Source organism: Natator depressus, chromosome 3, assembly GCF_965152275.1.
Source record: "Natator depressus isolate rNatDep1 chromosome 3, rNatDep2.hap1, whole genome shotgun sequence".
In the NCBI taxonomy this organism is placed as follows: domain Eukaryota; kingdom Metazoa; phylum Chordata; order Testudines; family Cheloniidae; genus Natator; species Natator depressus.
Genome location: NC_134236.1, coordinates 172,699,789 through 172,720,362, shown reverse-complemented (window position 1 = coordinate 172,720,362; position 20,574 = coordinate 172,699,789).

Here is a 20,574-nt window from a genome sequence, read left to right as displayed (position 1 = left end):
GTTATGCAGGCACACTTAGGCTTTTCCTTCTGTCAGAATAGATTTGGCTGCAGAAATAAACAGTATCAAGACAACAACTGGTTCAGTTACATAATGCTGTACTGTACAGTGAGGACTTCTTGTTTGTCATTCACTTTCCTTTGTTTTCGAGACAGAAAGGAAACCTGTGGGGGGAAAGTCTTCCAACGTTCATTGCTTGACCAAGATTGCTTCGACACTAGCACCCTGCCTAGTGAACTAGGGCTTCTTCAGTTTTAAAATACTTTAAAAGTATTTTCTTGGAATTTAGGGTTCCTGAAAGGTGTCACTCGGACATGCTGCAGCCCCTGAGTCCTCTGTTCAGCCACAAAACAGGTACAGAACAGACAGTGGCATGGCGACCTTCCTCATGATACATTGCTGATGTGCCTTGATCCCTATCTCAATGGACCACCTCTAGGATTAAGTGGGTTATTCTTTTTATATTTCCATTCTGTTCTGGGGCTCTTTGCTTAGACTGTCCAGAAAGATGCTAATTAGTGGTGACTGGTGACGTGATGTTGTTGTCTTTCCTTTGGGAAATGGATCAAGACCATCAAAGTCATTCTGCAGATGGTAGCAACAACATTTGGTCATTGCCAATATTGGTTTGAATTGAAATCCATGATCCTGAGGTTAAAGCCTCTACATTCTATTACCAAAAGCGGCGCTGGTTCCCTGATCTTTCAAGTTGGTTTATGATGTAAAGTAAAAGTATCCTGAACTGTACACATGCATACAAACATGCACACACTTAAATGTAAAGCAATTTGAATGAATGTTAATAAGGAAGACACTTTTTAGTTTATTGCTCTATAGCAGTGGCCACCAGCCGGTCGATCGCGATTGACTGGTTGATTCTAGAGGATCTCCCTGTCGATTGTGATTTCCGGCAGCAGCACAGTGTGGCTGCCGCTAAGGCTACCCCGGCCCCATACAGCTCCCGTAAGTGGCCACTGCAGCCCTGTGGCCCCAGGGGCCGGGGGGGAGGGCAGGGGTCACCCTCCACGTGCTGCTCCTGCCTGCAAGCACCGCCCCTGCAGCTCCCATTGGCCAGGAGAGCTGCAGGGGCAGTACTTGCAGAGAGGGCCAGAGCATGGAGCCATGTGCCTCCCGCCCTCCCCACCCCAGATGCTGCAGGGGCGCGTTGGCCCCTTCTGGGAGTGGTGTGGGGCCAGGGTAGGCCGGGAGCATGCCTTAGCCTCACTGCACCCACTGCTCATTGGGAGTCACCGGAGGGAGGCCCAGTGGGAGGCCGCAACCCAACCCCCAGCCCTGAGCCCCCTTCCGGAGCCAGCACCCCATACTCCCTTCTGCATCCCAAGCCCCCTCCTGCACCCCAAGCCCCAGCCCTGACCTCCTCCCAGAGCCAGAACCCCATACCCCGTCCTGCACCCCAACACTCTGTCCCAGCCCAGAGCCCCCTCCTGCACCCAAACTCCCTCCCAGAGCCCGCACTCTGCACCCCCTCCTGCACCCTAACACTCTGCCCCAGCCCGGAGTCCCCTCCTGCACCCAAACTCTCTCCTAGAGCTTGCATCCCTCACCCCATCTTGCACCCCAACCCCCTGCCCCAGGCTCAGCCCAGAGCCCCCTCTCACACTGCGAACCCTTCGGCCCCAGCCCAGAGCCCGCACACCCTCCCAATCCCCAACCCTCTACCCCAGCCCCGTGAAAGTGAGTGAGGGTGGGGGAGAGCAAGTGATGGAGAGGGGTGGGGGGATGGAGTGAGCGGGGCAGGGCTTTGGAGAAGGGGCGGGGCCTCAGGGAAGGGGCGGAGTAGATCCTGAGTTGTCCTTAGATTCAAAAAGTGATCTTGGGCGTAAAAAGATTGGAGACCACTGCTCTATAGTAATTGCTCTGAATTATGCCCCACTGTACCTTACTAATGGCAGAACATATGTAAAGTCACCAATTCCACTGTTCTAAGATCCTTTGATGGCAGTTCACTGTATACTGCCAAAACTAAGTGGATCTGAATGAAGGATGCTATTGGAGCTTTCTCTCAAAGTGGTCTTTCTTGTGTAAGTTGGTTATGGGCAAGGGATACCCAGGTACAGCCAAATCCCTGATATTGCAATGTCACCATTGCATCCTCCAGTTAACTAGGGCAAGCGTAGCTCTATTTCATCTCCCCTGTTGCTTTTTATGCAGAGCTACATGGACAGCTGTGTTCGCAAGGGAAATACTTTGCCTTTAAGGTCACTATTGCGATCACAATGGTGTGGCAAAGGAAATGTCCACCTTAGTTTCAAAATAGCTTAGGCAGAGCATAAGAAAGCCTCCTTCGTCTCCTTCCCACTTCTGTCAACACCCGATCAAGGGTCAAGAACGTAAACCCAGCTCAAATGATGTGAAATTGGCCAGTTCATTTTTTCACTTCCCCAGGGACAAAAACAGACTTCATCACGCAGATAATGACCCTTCCTGCTTGCAATGATTGAAGTCCGGAAACTCTTTGCTTAGGTGCATCTCATAATGTAGATCACTGCTTTCAGTACCCAAGTCAGGCATTCAGGTTATATTTCAGATAACTCAACCACTAGCTTCCATAAGTCTTGCCCATTCTTCTGACATGATTTCTTGAATAGAACTGTGCTTGCCAGCTATGTGTCAAAATGTATGTGGAAAAAGATCAGTCTCTATCTGGGCAGCTATATTCTGACAGCTACAGATAAAAGATCTCACTCTTTATAACACCCTATACTCCCCTGCTTTTCCCCTATTCCTTCATGAGCTTTGGTAGACATTTGTTTTTGCAATTTGTGTGGGAGAGAGAGAGAATATGTATAATTGTGTGATTTACCCTGCCTGTGTGTGAGTCTATTCTGTCTCTAAGGAGTCCTTATAGGCTGAAGCATCACTGGGATCCAGAAACCTAACTGCAGAGTATGACGTCTCCTGATCCCATTATTGTCAAACTTTGCAATAAGACGTCTAACTTGTCATCTGTCCAGATCCTGGCTGAGCTTCCTCTTGTGGATGCTCACGAGGCAGCTGTGTTTGGACCCATATGTCAGATACATGTTCTTCTAAGCTCCCTTGGGTCTGAGCAGGCTCCAGTTTCTCAGTTACACTTCCCAGGGACAGATTTTCTGTCTGGAGCCTCTTCTTGGGAATGGGACCAGCTGTCCTGCGTCCCTGAACCAGGGCTGTCCCTCACCGCACCCAGAGCTCTACCCTGGTAGGTATTCTGGTTTATAGTTTAACCCTTCAGGAATAGGTGACTATTGAAGCAAATAACATGCAGACTTCGCGGAGGATAAAGTACAGGTGGGAACTGAAGTGAAACAGTGAAATGACAAACTGGCCTTTTCAATTACATCACATGAAGGCAGACAACTAAAAAGTGACATATTTTATAAGTGCTTGTATACAAATGCTAGAAGTCTAAGATGAGTGAACTTGAGTGCCTGGTATTAAATTAGGATTTTGATATAATAGGCATTACAGAAACGTGGTTGAATGACGACAATCAATGGGACACAGTAATACCAGGATACCAAATATATAGGAATTACAGAGTAGGTGAAGCTGGTGGGGGAGTGGCACTATATGTGAAAGAAAGCATAGAGTCAAAAAGAGTGAACATTTTAAATGAATCAGACTGTACCACAGAATTTCTATGAAAAGAAATTCCATGTTTGAATTATAAAAATATAGGGGTAGGAATATATTACAGACACCTGACCAGGATGGTGACAGTGATTGTGAAATGTTCAGGGAGATTAGAGAGGCTACAAAAATAGAAAACACAGGAATAACAGAGGATTTAAATTATTCTCCTATTGACTGGGAACATGTCACCTCTGGAAGGGATACAGAGATAAAGTTTCTAGACACCATTCATGATTGATTCTTGGAGCAACTAGTCTTGTAACTCACAAGGGGAGAGGCAATTCTTGATTTAATCCTAAGTGGAGCACAGGATCTGGTTCAAGACGTGAAAATATAGCTGAACCGTTCAGTAATAGTGATCATAATATCATCAAATTTAGCATCCTTGTGAGGACTGGGAGAAATACCAAAGAAACCCACCATAATAGTATTTAGTAGTAAGGGGAATGACACAAAAATGAGGAAGCTAGTTAAACCAAAATCAAAAAGAAGTCACAAGAGTAAAATGCCTGCAAGCTGCATGGAAACTTTAAAAAACACCATAATACAGGCTCAAATTAACTATACTCCAAATTAAAAAAACCCAAACACTTAAGAGGACTAAAAAAAATCCATCATGGCTAAACAACAGCATAAAAGAGATGGTTAGAGGCAAAAAGACATCCTTTAAAAATTGGAAGGCAAATCTTACTGCGGAAAATAGAAAGGAGCATGGACTGTGGCAAGGCAAATGTAAAAGTAGAATTAGGAAAGCCAAAAAAGAATTTGAAGAACAACTAGCAAAAGAGTCAAAAACTCACAGCACACACACAAAAAAGTAAGTATATTAGAAGCAGAAAGCTTGCCAAGCAGTCAGTGGGGCCACTGGATGATCGAGGTACTAAAGGCGCGTACAATGAAGATGAGGCATTGTGGAGAAGCTAAGAGAATTCTTTGCATCAGTCTTCACTGTAGAGGATTTGAGGGCAATTCCCACACCTGAGACATTCTTTTTAGATGACAAATCTGAGGAATTGTCCCAGATTAAGGTGTCGATAGAGGAGGTTTTGGAACAAATTGATATATTCACCTTTGTCCAGTGATGAACTGCCAAAAGCTTAACAACTGGTTCCCTCCTCACCCCACAAGGGGGTTGCGGCCCACCTCCACCCCCCAGAATTCCTGCCCCATCCAATGCCCCCCCCCACGTTCCTTGATGCCCCCCCAGGACCTCTGCCCCATCCACCCCCCTCCCCTGTCCCCTGACTTCCCCCAGAACCAGGCAGGAGGGTCTTGTGGGCCACCGTAGTGGGTGCCCACCCCACCCCTAAGAGCCAGAGGGACCTCCCGGGGGGTGAGGTGGGGAGTCCTGGTGGTGCTTACCTGGGGCAGCTCCCAGAAAGCATGTGGCAGGTCCCTCTGGCTCCTAGGGGCAGGGGAGCGTAGCTAGGGCGGGATCGCGGGAGCGGCCGCTCCCCCCACTGATCACATCAAAAGTGGTGCCTTAGGCACCGACTCCATGGATGCTCCGGGGCTGGAGCACCTACTGGGAAAATTTGGTGGGTGCTCGGCAGCTCCCTGCCCTGCGCCCGGCCCCAGCTCACCTCTGCTTCGCCTCCGCCTCCTCCCCTGAACACGCCGCCCCGCTCTGCTTCTCCGCCCCCTCCCCTGGCTTCCTGCGAATCAGCTGTTCGCGCTGGAAGCCTGGGAGGGCTGAGAAGCAAGCAGCAGCTTTGCGCTCAGGCCCAAGGAGGAGGAGGTGAGCTGGGGCGGGGAGCGGTTCCCCTGCACCCCCCGTCCCAGGTTACCTGCTGCGGCGCGGGCGGCCCTCCTCCTGCCCCCGTGCCCAAGCTCACCTCCACTCCGCCTCTGCCTCCGCCTCCCTGGGCCTGAGTGCGAAGCTGCTGCCTGTTTCACAGCCCCTCCCCCCCATGGCTTCCCGCATGAACAGCTAGTACGCGGGAAACCTGGGGGGGGGCGGTGAAGCAGAGCGGGGCGGCACCTTCAGGGGTGGAGGCGGAGCAGAGGTGAGCTGGGGCCGGGGGCGGGGCGGGGCAGGGAGCTGCCAGTGTGTGCTCTGCACCCACCAAATTTTCCCCGGGGGTGCTCCAGCCCTGGAGCACCCACAGAGTCGGTGCCTAAGGCATCACTTTTGGCTGGTTGTTAAATTTAGAAGCCCTTTTAGAATCGGTTGTCCCTCGGGACAACCGGTTCTAAAAGGGCTTCTAAATTTAACAACTGGTTCCAGCGAACCGGTGCGAACCGGCTCCAGCTCACCACTGCCTTTGTCACCTTTGTTTGGCTTGTCCTTGTTCATCCCTCCACAAACGCAAATCAATGCCACACCGTTCTGTTTTGTTGTGAGCACGTTCTTTCCATTTCTGGTCAGAGTTTTGTCATGGGATTGGCTCAGCGCGTTTTCGGTCTGCCCAGCAATCACTGGTGGTCTCTGGGAATCCAGTCACTGATTTGGGTTGTCCACCTATTGTCTTGCCTGCGGACTACATCTCTGCTTTGTGTAGTACATCGCCTGCACTACATCGGTCACCTCTGGTCTCCTCATTCGTGATCATTGATATATTAAACAGTAATAAGTCACCGGGACCAGGTTGCATTCACCCAAAAGTTCTGGAGAAATCAAATATGAAATTGCAGAACTACTAACTGTGGAATGGAACCTATCACTCAAATCAGCTTCTGCACCAGATGACTGGAAGATAGCTAATGTGATGCCAATTTTTTTAAAAAGCACCAGAGGTGATCCTGGGAATTACAGGCCACTAAGTGTAACTTCAGTACCAGGCAAATTAACTGAAACTATAGTAAAGAACAGAATTATCGGACACATGGAAGAACATGTTTTGTTGTGGAAGAGTCTACATGGCTTTTGTAAAGGGAAATCATGCCTCACTGATGTATTAGAATTCTTTGGGCAGAGAGGGGTCAACAAACATGTGGACAAGGGTGATCTTGTGGATATTGTATACTTGGACTTTCAGAGAGCCTTTGACAAGATCCCTCACCAGAGTCTTATAAGCAAAGTAAGACGACATTGGATAAGAGGGATGGTCCCCTCATGGATCAGTAACTGGTTTAAAGACAGGAAACCAAAGTTAGGGATAAATGGACATTTTTCAGAATGGAGAGAAGTAAATAGCGGTGTCCCCAGGGATCTGAACTGGGATAAGTGCTGTTCAATGTACTCATAAATGATCTGGAAAAAGGGGTAAACAGTGAAGTGGTATAATTTGTAGATGATACAAAACAACTCAACATAAAGTTCAGAGCAGACAAGTGAAGAGTTACAAAGGAATCTCAGAAAACAGGGTGACTGGTCAACAAAATGGCATATGAAATTCAATGTTGATAAATGTGAAGTAATGCATACTGGAAAACATAATCACAGTTATACATACAATATGACGGGATCTTGGAGCCATTGTGGATAGTTCTCTGAAAACATCCACTCAATGTGCAGCAGCAGTCAAGCAGGATGTTAGGAACAATTAGGAAAAGGATAGATAATAAGACAGTAAATATCACCATGACACCATATAAATCCATGGTACTTCTATACACAATTCCCTACTTTAGAACCCTCACTCTGGAGCTTTCTTTGGGTTTTGGTTGGTGATGGCCGAGGTCCCAGGTCCTCTGTTCTGGACCTCATGCCCTTGGCCCAGGTTTCTCTGCTTATGGAGTCTTCTCTGATTCCTACAGCAATCTACCTTCAACTTGTTCATTTGCAGAGAATGTGATCCTTTTTCTTCCCTGAACCTCTGTGTTTTTAAAACCCTGTTCCAACAGCATGTTTCAATGAATACATTGCCCTCAGTGTACGTACACAGGCACTTCCCAGATTGGTGGTACAGTGCAATGGAGAGAGAAGACAAGGAAGAGATATGATAGAGAATGATTGATTGCTAATTATTAGGGCTGTCAAATGCTAAAAAAAATTAATTGTGATTAATTGCGCAATTAATTGCATGGTTAAATAATAATAGAATACCATTTATTTAAATATTTTTGGATGTTTTCTACATTTTTCAAATCTATTGATTTCAATTACAACACAGAATACAAATTGTACAGTGCTCACTTTATTTTTTATTACAAGTATTTTCACTGTAAAAAAAGAAATAGTATTTTTCAGTTCACCTAATACAAGTACTGTAGTTCAATACTTTACCATGAAAGTTGAACTTACAAATGTAGAATTATGTACCAAAAAACCTGCATTCAAAAATAAAACAATGTAAAATTTTAGAGCCTGCAAGTCCACTCAGTCCTGCTTCTTGTTCAGCCAATTGCTCAGACAAACAAGTCTGTTTACATTTGCAGAAGATAATGCTGCCTGCTTCTTGTTTACAATGTCACCTGAAAGTGAGAACAGGCATTTTCATGGCACTGTTGTAGCCGGCGTCTCAAGATATTTGCTAGATGTGCTAAAGATTCTTATGTTCCTTCATGCTTCAGCTGCCATTCCAGAGGACACGCGTCCATGCTGATGACAGGTTCTGCTTGATAAGGATCCAAAACAGTGCGGACCAACGCATGTTCATTTTCAATATCTGAGTCAGATGCCACCAGCAGAAGGTTGATTTTCTTTTTTGGTGATTTGGGCACTATAGTTTCCACATTGGAGTGTTGCTCTTTTAAGACTTCTGAAAGCATGCTCCATACCTCATCCCTCTCAGCTTTTGGAAGGCACTTCAGATTCTTAAACCTTGGGTCGAGTGCTACAGTTATCTTTAGAAATCTCACATTGATACCTTCTTTGCGTTTTGTCAAATCTGCAGTGAAAGTGTTCTTAAAATGAACAATGTTCTGGGTCATCATCCAAGATTGCTATAACATGAAATATGTGGCAGAATGCTGGTAAAACAGATCAGGGGACATACAATTCTCCCCCAAGGAGTTCAGTCACAAATTTAATTAACACATTATATTTTTAACAAGCGTCATCAGCATGGAAGCATGTCCTCTGGAACGGTGGCTGAAGCATGAAGGGGCATACAAATGTTTAGCATATCTGGCACATAAATACCTGGCAATGCCGCTACAAAAGTGCCATGTGAATGCCTGTTCTCACTTTCTGGTGACATGGTAAATAAGAAGTGGGCAGCATTATCTCCTGTAAATGTAAACAAACTTGTTTGTCTTAGCTATTGGCTGAACAAGGAGTAGGACTGAGTGGACTTGTAGGCTCTGAAGTTTTACATTGTTTTGTTTTTGAGTGCAGTTATGAAACAAAAAAAAATCTACATTTGTAAATTGCACTTTCACAATAAAGAATCAGACATGCCAAACCTGCAAAAAAACCCGCAGAAATTGGGCTTGTTTTTGGCTTAATTGGCTTGTGAGTTGCTTGTTGGCTAGTGTTTGGCTTCTAGCTTGTCGCTTGTTTGGCTTGTCACTTGTTGCTTCTTGTTTTTGATCAGCTCCCGGCAAGCAGGGGCAAGGTGCAAGCAGGGGTATGGGGGGTGGGGAGAGAATCAGAGGTCCACAGCAGGCCCACCACAGTCTCAGACTGCATTCCGGGGGGATCTAGTCACACAAAGTTTTGGGGTTCTTAGATATTGGCTTGTTTTGGCCTTGTTTTGAAATGGGATTAGTTTGCTTTTTGGCTTATTGTGAAAGTTGGGGTGCTTATTTACCACGTGAAAGTTGGCAACTGTGAAAGAGATTGCACTACAGTACTTGTATGAGGTGAATTGAAAAATACTATTCTTTTGTTTATCATTTTTACAGTGCAAATATTTGTAATAAAAAATATACACTTTGATTTCAATTACAACACACAATACAATATATATGAAAATGTAGAAAAATATCCAAAATATTTAATAAATTTCAATTGGTATTCTATTGTTTAAGAGTGCAATTAAAACTGTGATTAATCGCGATTAATTTTTTTAATCATGATTAATTTTTTTAGTTAATCGTGTGAGTAAACTGCGATTAATTGACAGCCCTACTGATCATCACTCAACTGATCTTCTGAAAAGCTCATCGTTCTCTGGTCCACCACCGCCATCTCGAGCATGTTTATAAAACTTTTCAGATTTTTATTTGGGTTACGTTGTGTGACTTCCTTTGAGACACTGTAAATACATTCTTTGATCCTGAAATCAATTTTTCAAATGAAATCACTCATTTGTTGTTGATTCCTAAATGTTTAATAAAGGAAAAAGGCCTTCAAAGAGACAGTTTAGAAAGCTCTGGTTTCAATATGCCTTGGAATGACTTCTCCCTTAAGAGTGTGCATGCATGTACACACATGCCCCTCCCCCCAACACACACACACACAAGTCATATGGGACCCAGTTGATTCTATGTCTCTGATTTGACAAGCCAATGCCACATCACAATAAAGAAATCTGGAGTGAAGCATTTGCTCTGTTCAGTCATCACAATTCCATGTACAAACTAAAGTACAGGAGTAGAGCCCTGCATAAGACTTAACTGTGATTACTTAGATGGAGGAAGTTCAGAAGGAAAATAGGAGGGAAGGTGGGCTGTGGCACTGCTAAGTCATAAAGCTTCTTTAAAAGAAAGGATTGGAGTGAAGAGGGTTGCTATAGAGAGAGTAATCTTAGGCCCTAATGTGTGAGTGGTCTCAAAGACTGGATGTTCCAGTTCAGTGAAGCAAGATGGCCCCCTGCAGCATTGTTAGCCCCTCATAGAGAAAGGTTTGCTTCAAATCTAGAGGCATCACCCCATAATACTCCATCAATTTTAAAGAGGTTTACCGTTTGTTTTTCTCAAAACACAAGACAAACATTCTTTAGTTTAAAAAAATCATCTAACAGTAAAACTGTGAAAAAAACTCAGCGACAGCCTTTTAGGGCTTCCCCTGCACACTTATTTGCAGCTTCCCTAGTGACTGCCTGCTTCTGAAATGAGCTCTGAAGCAAAACTGAATTAAGGGCAAAGAGATTTGAACCTTCATGAAAAACTTCCCCGAACTCACTTGCAAAAGACTGCAATAGGGTCTGACCAAGAATTCAGGGGAAAATTCTGCCACTCAATGGCTAAGCCATAAGATGAGTGAAACTTCTTAAAGAGTGAGAGCCAAGAGGTAAAGCTCAGAAACCTGTGCCACAATTATATTCTGAGTGCACTGTGTGTGCCAGCGTATAATGTGAAACCTTCCATTTCCCCCCATCTATTTCATTATCAGAGACTCACAGGAAGGAGGATGGGCTTTGATACCTTCAAAACAAATTAATAATAATGAGAGTTTTCATGATATTCAGTGTTTGGTAACACTTTGAGTTCCAAGGCATATCTATGGGGAATCATATAATCTTTGCTTGTGTAGTAAGTCCTCAGTATTTAAGTACCATGTAATTACATAACAATTTAATGCTCCTATCATTTATTTAGCAATTACACGTGTACCTTCAAAATTAATATAACTTTGTACACTGCAGTCTGATAGATGCCGTAAATCTGTTTGCTTTGTAATTATACAGGCATATGTAATTAGTCTGCTGCTGCAGTACATGATACTTATCAGATCAGTGGTCAGTGTCATTAAAAATTCCACCAAGCACCACAAAAACTAGGCATCAGAAAACTAGTCCAGATAAAATTAGAATTGAACATTTGCTCATCCATTGAACCAAACATTTACCATGGTTCAAAAAGTGGTATCAACCTCCCTCCCCCGTTTTTGGGCTCCTCTATCATTATTTTCGGTATGCTTTGCATGACACTAGCAGCATGCTAGGTTCTCAACAGACAGATGTGTCAGTCATATGACCACAAGTGAAAGCAACAGCGGGGAAAGCTGTTCTCATGGTTTTTCCAGTTCACGAACCATTGGCCTTAACCTGTTCATGTGAGATTTCCAGCCCAATTAAGTAAATCAAAATGGTTTTGGAGAGTTTGGACAGTTCCCCAAAGGTTTATAGAAATTAATTTCCCCTGCACCTCCCAATGTTGATCTTTACTCATCACTGACAGAAACCCACACAAACTGAAGAGTGAGGCCTAGTCTACACTAGAAGTGCTACAACAGCACATCTGTACCGATGCAGCTGCGCTGCTGTATCATGTCTGGTGAAGATGCTCTATGCTGACGGGAGAGAGCTCTCCCATCAGCATAATGAAACCACCTCCATGAGAGGCAGTAGCTATGTTGGCGGGAGAAGCTCTCCTGCCAATATAGCGCTGTCCACACTGGCACTTGGGTTGGTATAACTTACGTCACTCGGGGGGGTGGCTTATTCACACTCCTGAGTGACATACTGATGTAAGTGGTAGTGTATACAAGCCCTCAGTGTTGTGAGGTCTGTGTGGCCTTCTGTGGAGGGAGCTTGGATTGTTTAGACCCAGAATGGCCAGCAGTTTCCTTGCAAGCACAATAGTGTTAGTGCCCATTACTAAAAGCCTACCTGTTTCTTTGAAATGTTCACAGCCCTAAGCAATGAAAGATAGCCACACATTTATAAGGAGAGTTTCATTTAAAATTTGTTCCAAGAGAATTCTCAATATCCTTGTAATTTTAAAAAAAGGGGGGAAATGCTAATATCTGATGTGGGACAACGTGATAATGGAGAAGGAGAAAGTTTTGGGCCCTACCTAGGAATATCTCTGAAAACTAGCAAGAGTTGTAGTCAGGCCTCACTGAGTAAATTGGAAAACAATATTTGCATATCAATGCGTGCCTCACACATAGAGTTCGCAAAAAGAAAAGGAGTACTTGTGGCACCTTAGAGACTAACCAATTTATTTGAGCATAAGCTTTCGTGAGCTAAGGCTCACTTCATCGGATGCTTATGCTCAAATAAATTGGTTAGTCTCTAAGGTGCCACAAGTACTCCTTTTCTTTTTGCGAATACAGACTAACACGGCTGTTACTCTGAAACCACACATAGAGTTAAATGTGCTGTGTTTAGAGATGTCTCAACTAGTGAAAATGCCTGGGAACCTTGCTGTGAAAATGTTCACTGTTTCAGTTCAAGGGATTTGTGCCCCTAACATTTCACTTTTCTGATAATGGCTGTTTTGTTTTCATTGGAATTCAGAATTTCTAACCTTGAATTCTAAAGCCATTTGTCACTCAAAACAGGCTCATCTTCACTAAAAAAGGGAACCCCCAATTCAGTAAAAAATCTGTATAAATAGGCAAATTTTTCAGCAACATAGACTATACTCAAGTTTGTCATGAAAAGCCAAACAACGCTACTTCTGAGTAATTTCACTTTTAATTGTGACTATTTGGCACAGTTAAAACCAAGCAATAAAATGAAACAGAGTTTGATTTGCCACAGGTAAATATTTCTGGCCAAATTCATCCCAGGAAGAACACTACTAGCTTCAGTGGAGTTATAACAGAGATGAATGTTGACCAGGGATTTTAAAAGGTTTATTCTAAATAAATCTGCTGTCACTCTGAAGTTGGGATAGTTTTCTTATTTTGATATTATTGAGGATAACAAGCAATAATAAAAAAAAAGATTTTCAGACTGGCCTGTAGGCTACAGTACATTACATGACAAATTGTTATTCCTTACCTGGTTAGATGGAGTCATGCTTATAATATAAACCAAACAATGCGGTCTTTGATATAGTCATAGATAACCTCCTAAAATGTTTGGACTCAGATTAATGCTGCGTACACCACTCAGGAATGAGTTCTGGCAAAGCCAGATTGTTGTATATTAGTGATTAGATGAAAGATTCGATCTGATTCCTGCATCGTGCACATTCTTGACAAGTTCCAATAACTGTGTTTTACTTTTTCATTGCGCATGACTTGATAATGTACTGTATATGTGCTCTGAGCCAATTCTGCTTTCCTCACTTTACATCCAGAATACCTCCATTGAAGGCAAAGGAGTTGCTCTGTATTTATGCAGGACAAGTCAGAGCAAAGTTTGTACACTCTGATAGTGATTAATTTGTGTCTGAGTATGAATTGACTGCCTTCTCCAAAGGGAACAGACTTCTCCCACAGTTTATGCATAATTCCATTTAATGCATGTGAGTCAAATTTGCTTATTAAAGGGTAAATATATACACCTTAAAGTCAAACCAGGGCTCCTATTGAAGGCAGCTGGAGATAATATTAAAGGTTGAGTTTCTGCTCTGACTCTCACTCTGTGGGTCCACTGAGTCAATAGGATTTCTTGGGGTGCAAATCCTAGCAGAAGCTGTCCTGAAGATCTCATGTTTACACAGCCCCTTTCAGGTTGGAGGATCTCAAATGATTTTTCAGACTGAGGCCCTGATCCTGATATTGCATCCATGAAGGCAGACGCTGGAGGTTGGAAGGAGTCCCATTGACTTTAAAAGGGTTCTGAGCTAGCATAGGGGGTCTGCCTTCACGTAGCCAATTGCATTACAAGGGTCTTAAAATATACACAGGGCTCAATTCACACACAAGTGAAATATAAACACCTTCTGGGGTGAAACGCTGCAACTATTTAACAGCCCATAACAATGCTAAACATCAGTTTAAGAGAGGAAATTAATACCTTTTTCAATTGAAACTGCAGTGGGAATATAGGAGGGAGAGCAGGGAGCAGTCTGTGTGCTTTTGTGGGTACTTTTGGCTTAGAGTATTTTAATCTGGCTCAACTCTTCCTCTGGGAAGGTCACAGATGATCGAAACAGCACCAGAGCTTCTCTTTTGTGACGAGCCATTTGTATTTTTCTTTTCCAAATACCTGATGCTTGATGAGGCCAGGCTGAGCAAATGCGATTTAATGTAAAGAATAACAAAACTTCTCATGTTGAATGCTAGCACTTGACAAATACTGAACTTGGTAAATTTATCTTGCACTGCTGTACAGTCAGAGTAACTCTAATGAAAGAAATGGCATTACATCAATATAAGAAAGGTAAATGAGAGGAGAACCAGGCCCAGAGTGAATATTCTTTTGAATTTTTAATTATGGTAATTCACATTGGCCATGTGCATACCCCGTCTATGTTTGCTTTTCATAAACATTCAAGCAACTAAACTTTACTGGCAAGAATGTTTGCAGAAACTGTATCTCAAAGTCACTTGCATGAGCATTCATAGAAACCAAATGTTAGCTTGTGCATTCATGGTACTTGTACCTATTCAGACAGGAAATGGGGGGAGGGGAATGGGCAATATACCACATGGTTTAGCCTACTGATCTCAAGTAAGCCAACACCTTGGGCCTGATTTTCCACAGCTTTGCACCTTCTATACCTGTGCAAAGAGAGTGCAAAATGGGGGTTAAATGCTACCATTCTGCTTTCATAACATTTAATATCCACTTTGCTCAAGTGTAAATGACCAGTATAGTCTCATTGTTTAATTGTCCTCCTCTGTGTGTCTGTACCCACCTGTTGTCTCTTGTCCTATACTGAGATTATAATCAGTTTGTGTCAGGAATTGTGTTATTGTTACATGCTTGTACAGCGCCTAACACAGTGGGGTCCTGATCTATGACCGGGCTTGAGGTGCTTACACAATACAAATAACGACTAATAATTGTAATAATAACAATACTAACTACAAAGGGTGCAAGATAGTGGAGAATGGGGCTCCTCAAATTGAGAATACTAAGCACAGATTGCAGAGGGTCAACTACTTGTGATCAAGCAACACATTACAAAAAAAGTTAAATAAATGCTAATATTGAAGTTGTGGAAATGGCAATCAGCTCACAGATATTCCATGAGCAGAGAGAGAGAGAGAGAGAGAGAGAGAGAGGCGAAATTCATTGGATAAGATATTAGTTGGAATTATCTGATCTACTAAGCATATGTAAGGAATAACTTTATGACTATGTCACATCATGACCAAAAATTAAGATTGCAATACTGGAAACATTATTTTCTTGTCCCTCTTTCGCCTTTCCCCCCTTTTTTTATTCTTTAACTTTCAACATTTTGGTTCAAGTTAATTAAAGATTCCAGTTCCAACCTCCTGGAGTGAAACTCTGGCAGTTTGCCCAGTGCAGCAATAGGCATTTGTAAGCAGCCCCTCCACTGCACTCCGTAATGTCTCTAAGAAACTATACAAAGAAGCAGAAAGCAACTGAATACAGATGGAATGAGAAATCAGATATTTCTTACATTTGTGCTTAAATCTGTGATGGCTACCCCATAGTTAGAAAGAGAAGACAATTCACATACACTGTAGATCCAGGGGAAAAAAGCTTTTCTTCCCCACCTACTGCAGATACATCTGTGAGAAAATTTACAGTGAGCCTTAAAAAAGAAAGAGAGAGAGAGATCAGAAGACTGATCCAAAGAGAGGCAATTTTTTCTTGATAAAGACATGGCAATATGATGTACAATTTTGCCATCAAAAATAACTGTTTGACACAACACTGTTCGTAGTGAAAAAAGAATTTAATACATTTTAAATGTCTGACAGAAGAATAAAGAATACAGAGTAAGATAAGCATTAACCTTCAAACCCATATGCTGAATTGTCTGTCATTAAATGGCACATGTAAAATAAAAGTTTAACTCGTATTCGTCTCCTGGAATGTGGGTAATACAGATGACATAGCTGGTGTCTCCTCTGCTCGTGAGGCATTGCTTGCTTCTTAAAACAGAACATACTTAGTACCTTGTCATTAAATACTGAAGGCCTTCTGTAATGGCTAAAACTGATTTAACGATGTGCCATCAGAAATCTCAGTTTCAACTATTTGTGATTGCATGTTAGTTGATATATAAACTGTACAGTCCTCGTCATTTCAAATTCTGTGCCAGGCCATGAGATTCTGTAGTTAAATGTAGGGAAGAAGTAAACAACATATCACGTTGTTTCTTTGTGCATTTTATTTTTCCAACTGTGCTGCTAAAATTTCTTTCTCTCTGACCTCATGACTTTTGGATTTTTCATATTTTAAAGAGGCTGTAAGGCTAAATCTTGGTCAGTACAGTTTTGAAAAAGAGATTATCGCAATGGGAGAAATTCAGTTATTTGGCATATGCAACTGATAGATGGATCATCCGTTTCTGCAGACGGGCTATAGCTGGATACTTACGGGGGGGGGGGAGGGGGATGTTGTGAATGCCGATCCATTGTCCCCCAATTTTTCATTAAAAATAATAATCTGCGCCCAACCTGATATTTTGGCAGATAGGACGACACACAGTAGCATGGGAGGCAAATGTCTGAGGCTATAATCTTGAGTTCTCACACCTTGGGGTGATGGGGCAGGGGATATGACCATTCTGGAGGGTTTGCTTTTAGCTGACTAATTGGAGCAGTGCATTGGGTGAGAAAGGCCAAATAAGTGTAGTGCAGATTTCATGTAAAATTTGGTTGACTGGAATACCTCTGCTCCCCCATGATTAATTCAATGTTTTGGTGCTACCTTTTTTAAAATAACAAAAGTACCCTACAAAAGCTGGCCAGGTGAAAGGGTTAACAGATGGATGCTGATCTGGATATATGTGTTTCTTGCCCTTTCAAACCTTTTAAGCCAGACTGGGGTCAAGTTACTGAAGCAGACCAGCTCTGTTGACAAACATGTGGTCTTCAAAAACAATCTCAGTATGAGAGGTGCTGCTGATTTAAAACAACAGAAAGAGGGAGAGAAAACCACCACCAGACTACATGAAATTCAACCCAACAGCCACCTTCCCCTCTAGCCCCCTTTTGTTAACTTCCCTTCCCTGCAGAGTGAATCAGCCATGGTTGGGGTTAAATGGGTAGCTTTTGTCTCCTCACAATGGCAGAGAGTGACAGGGTGAGCTAAATGATTTACTGGTGGAGATGATTTGAAGGACAGAGCAGAGCAGCCTTGGGTGCGGGCGCGCGCACACACACACACACACACACACACACACACACACACACACACACGACAGTGGCAAATTAGTACTCCTTTTTTCCCATGGTTTTGACTGATAGATCACAGAGTGAAAATCTGACAGCCACAAGGACCATTTAGAGGCTATTTTTATTACTTATCGAGGTGGCCTTGTTTTGTTGAGAACAGATCTGAGGTTAATTATCCTTTAGTTTTTCTTTAAACATTATTTTTCTTATTAGCTGTTTTTATTGAGGTACAAAATGTGACTGCAAGTCTGTAAATTGGCAGAGCCATCACTGTGGCCCAATCTGGCACACAAACCATTTCCAGGCAAGATTTTAATAAGTGAAAGCTCTGTAAATAGATTTCCAACCGAAATGAGGAGCTTGCCACACAGACAGAGAGACCCAACTGAGATACACTAAAATCAGCCGTACTATTGGAAAGGCTGGTTTTAATGTTGTGAATCTGACTTCCCAGCTGTTGTGAATCTGACTTCTCTAGACTCAAAGCTCATTCACACAATACAACTGACCAGATGGGGACAATGTTAAGAAACTTAAGAAACTTCTCAGACTCCTTCATCCTGACTAGTTAGGAGAGAAAGTCGACCAGTAGAATTGCTGGGTATAATTATGCATAGTTTTTCCTGACTAGAAGTCCATGGTATTATAATTTTAATAACAACAACAAACAATAAAAAAGGTTATGAAAGGTACTATTATTAAGAAAGACAATGAGAACATGCAAATATGAAAGCTCAAGACAAAACAGTACTTCACATCAGCAGCTGCGGATGTCGAAGATGTGACTTAATTTCATGGAAAGTAGGAGGGCTCTGTAAAAATGGCAACATTAAGTACAGCACTGAAGTGTTTACTGTTAACTGGTATGAATGTGGGCCCATGGAGCTACAGGTCATGGAGCACACAGACAACATCTGGAGCATTGCATCTGGGATAAACTATTCTATTTCCAAATCCAAAGAGCAAAACACATTGCAACTCAAATGACTTACTTTAGATTATGCAAAAAACAATAAGAATGAACTAAAGTCATTTCTCTGTGAGAGAGCATGGTGTGTCTCTGTGTGTGTCTCCCCACAGTTCCTCTTCCCCCCAGATCTCACAATCCTCCCCAGCCAGTGCTGTCCCTCATTGGCTGCCCCTTCTCAGTTCTGTCTCTTCCCACCCCTGCTGTGTCTGTGTGTTCTCTCTACAAAACAGCTACTATGCTCTGCATGCAGGAGGCCAAATAGCGACTAGCCTTTGCAAGGGTCATGATGAGGGATGGTGCAAGGAGCCTTCCCCTTTGCATGCCCTGTACAAGGAACAGTCACAATCACTGACCCCGCAGAGGAGTCCTTCATCCCCAAGGGGGTGGGGAGGAGGCAGGGCTATGACCCTACTCTTACTATATTGACCTATAGAACAGGGCTGGGGAAGTAGGTTGAAGTCCCCTTATGCACCAAGCCCCTTATGGAAAGAATTTGTCCCCCGGAGGAGCAATCCCTCTTTGAGGGTCCCCTGAGGCAGTGTGGATCATGGCGAGTTCTCAGAATCATAGAATACCAGGGTTGGAAGGGACCTCAGGAGGTCATCTAGTCCAACCCCCTGCTCAAAGCAGGACCAATCCCCAATTTTTGCCCCAGATCCCTAAATGGCCCCCTCAAGGATTGAACTCACAACCCTGGGTTTAGCAGGCCAATGCTCAAACCACTGAGCTATCCCTCCCCCCCCATCAAACAGAAAACAGAAACATCCAGGTGCTTCATGCAGAATGTAAAAGGCAGCCAAGTTCCACAGTTAAATGCACCACAGACAGGAGGCAGAAAAGTATAGTTTGGACACAGGCCTCAAAATGCCGACTCCATAGCAGTGCATGTAGAACAGGTCTGGCCAACAACGACAGAGTCAGTTACCAGAAGGGCTCCCAAATACTTTGTGTCAGACCCGCTCCCCTCACACAAAATCTGTAGCAAGGATGCTTGTTCCCCGATTTTGTTTTGCTAGGTCCTGGCACTGTTGATGCATCACCTGTTTTCTTTCCCCCTTCTTCTATTCTCCCCCCCCCCACCCCAGCCCTTTCATTCTGGTTTATGCTCCCATCCTCTTCTGCCAGCCCCAGTTCTCTTCTCCTCTTGTCTTTCTTCCCCAGTGCTCCCCTGGTTTCTCCTCTTCCCCAGTCACTCAATCCTCCCCAGCCACTGCTGTTGTCCTGTGGCTGCCCTTCCTCAGTTCTGGCCATTGTGCCGCGGTGTGTTCTCTCTCCCCTTCCCACAGCTGTTGCACATTGCCTATTGCCACAAAGACTGCATGGAGCAGGGCGATGCAGAGGCCCCTGGAGAAGAAGCAAGAGAGTCCACAGGATCAGAAACAGAGATGGGAAAAGAACATGCACTCTGTGGTTGCTGTGCTGAAGTTCCCTGCAAGAAGCCCAGAGATATGGGCTCTCCATCTTAAGAGCCCTGGCATACTCCAGTGGTATTTAGTGGCCTCAGGAACTGATGTAGAATGCGTAAGTTGGTTTTTCCATTCCATCAGAGCCCAGCCAGAAACACTGGGGCCAGGACTGAGGATAAGACCAGCCACTCAGTTCCTCCCCATCCACAGCAATTACTTGCTGCTAGCAGGTTTTTCAAAAGCCTTTCACATTGCTGCTATTTCACTGCTTTGCAGCAGGTTACATTATGTTACAAGACTAAAAAAACCCAGTGCAGCTTAGTGTCGCTGTGGCATTGCTCTGTGATGTGTCATGTCAGTGATGTAAAGGAAAAAGCCTGCTTTTTTTATTTTTAGAGTGTGAAGCGATGGCCGCTATGGGTTGCTCTACACTTTGTTTGCTGGCTGGCAGACGTGTGGATTACAATGGCAAGGAGGTAAGGCAATAGGCGCCTGTAATCAAAATGGGAGAAAAGACACTTTAATGGAACTGCACATGAGCAGTAGAGACTAGGTTCAGAGTCAAAGTGCTGGGACTGTTCCAGACAAGCAAGCTTTCACTAGCAAGGTAAAAATATGACATGGTACTGCCACTTGACAGCGCCGAGTGATGAGAAACACATTATAATGTGTTGATCCATCAAGTCTACAGACTTTTTTGGGGGGGAATCCTCATTGTTTTGCAAATCATATTTCAGAACATTTGACGTATGTGCTTCCGCACAGGAAATGATGGAGAATTAGGAATGGGG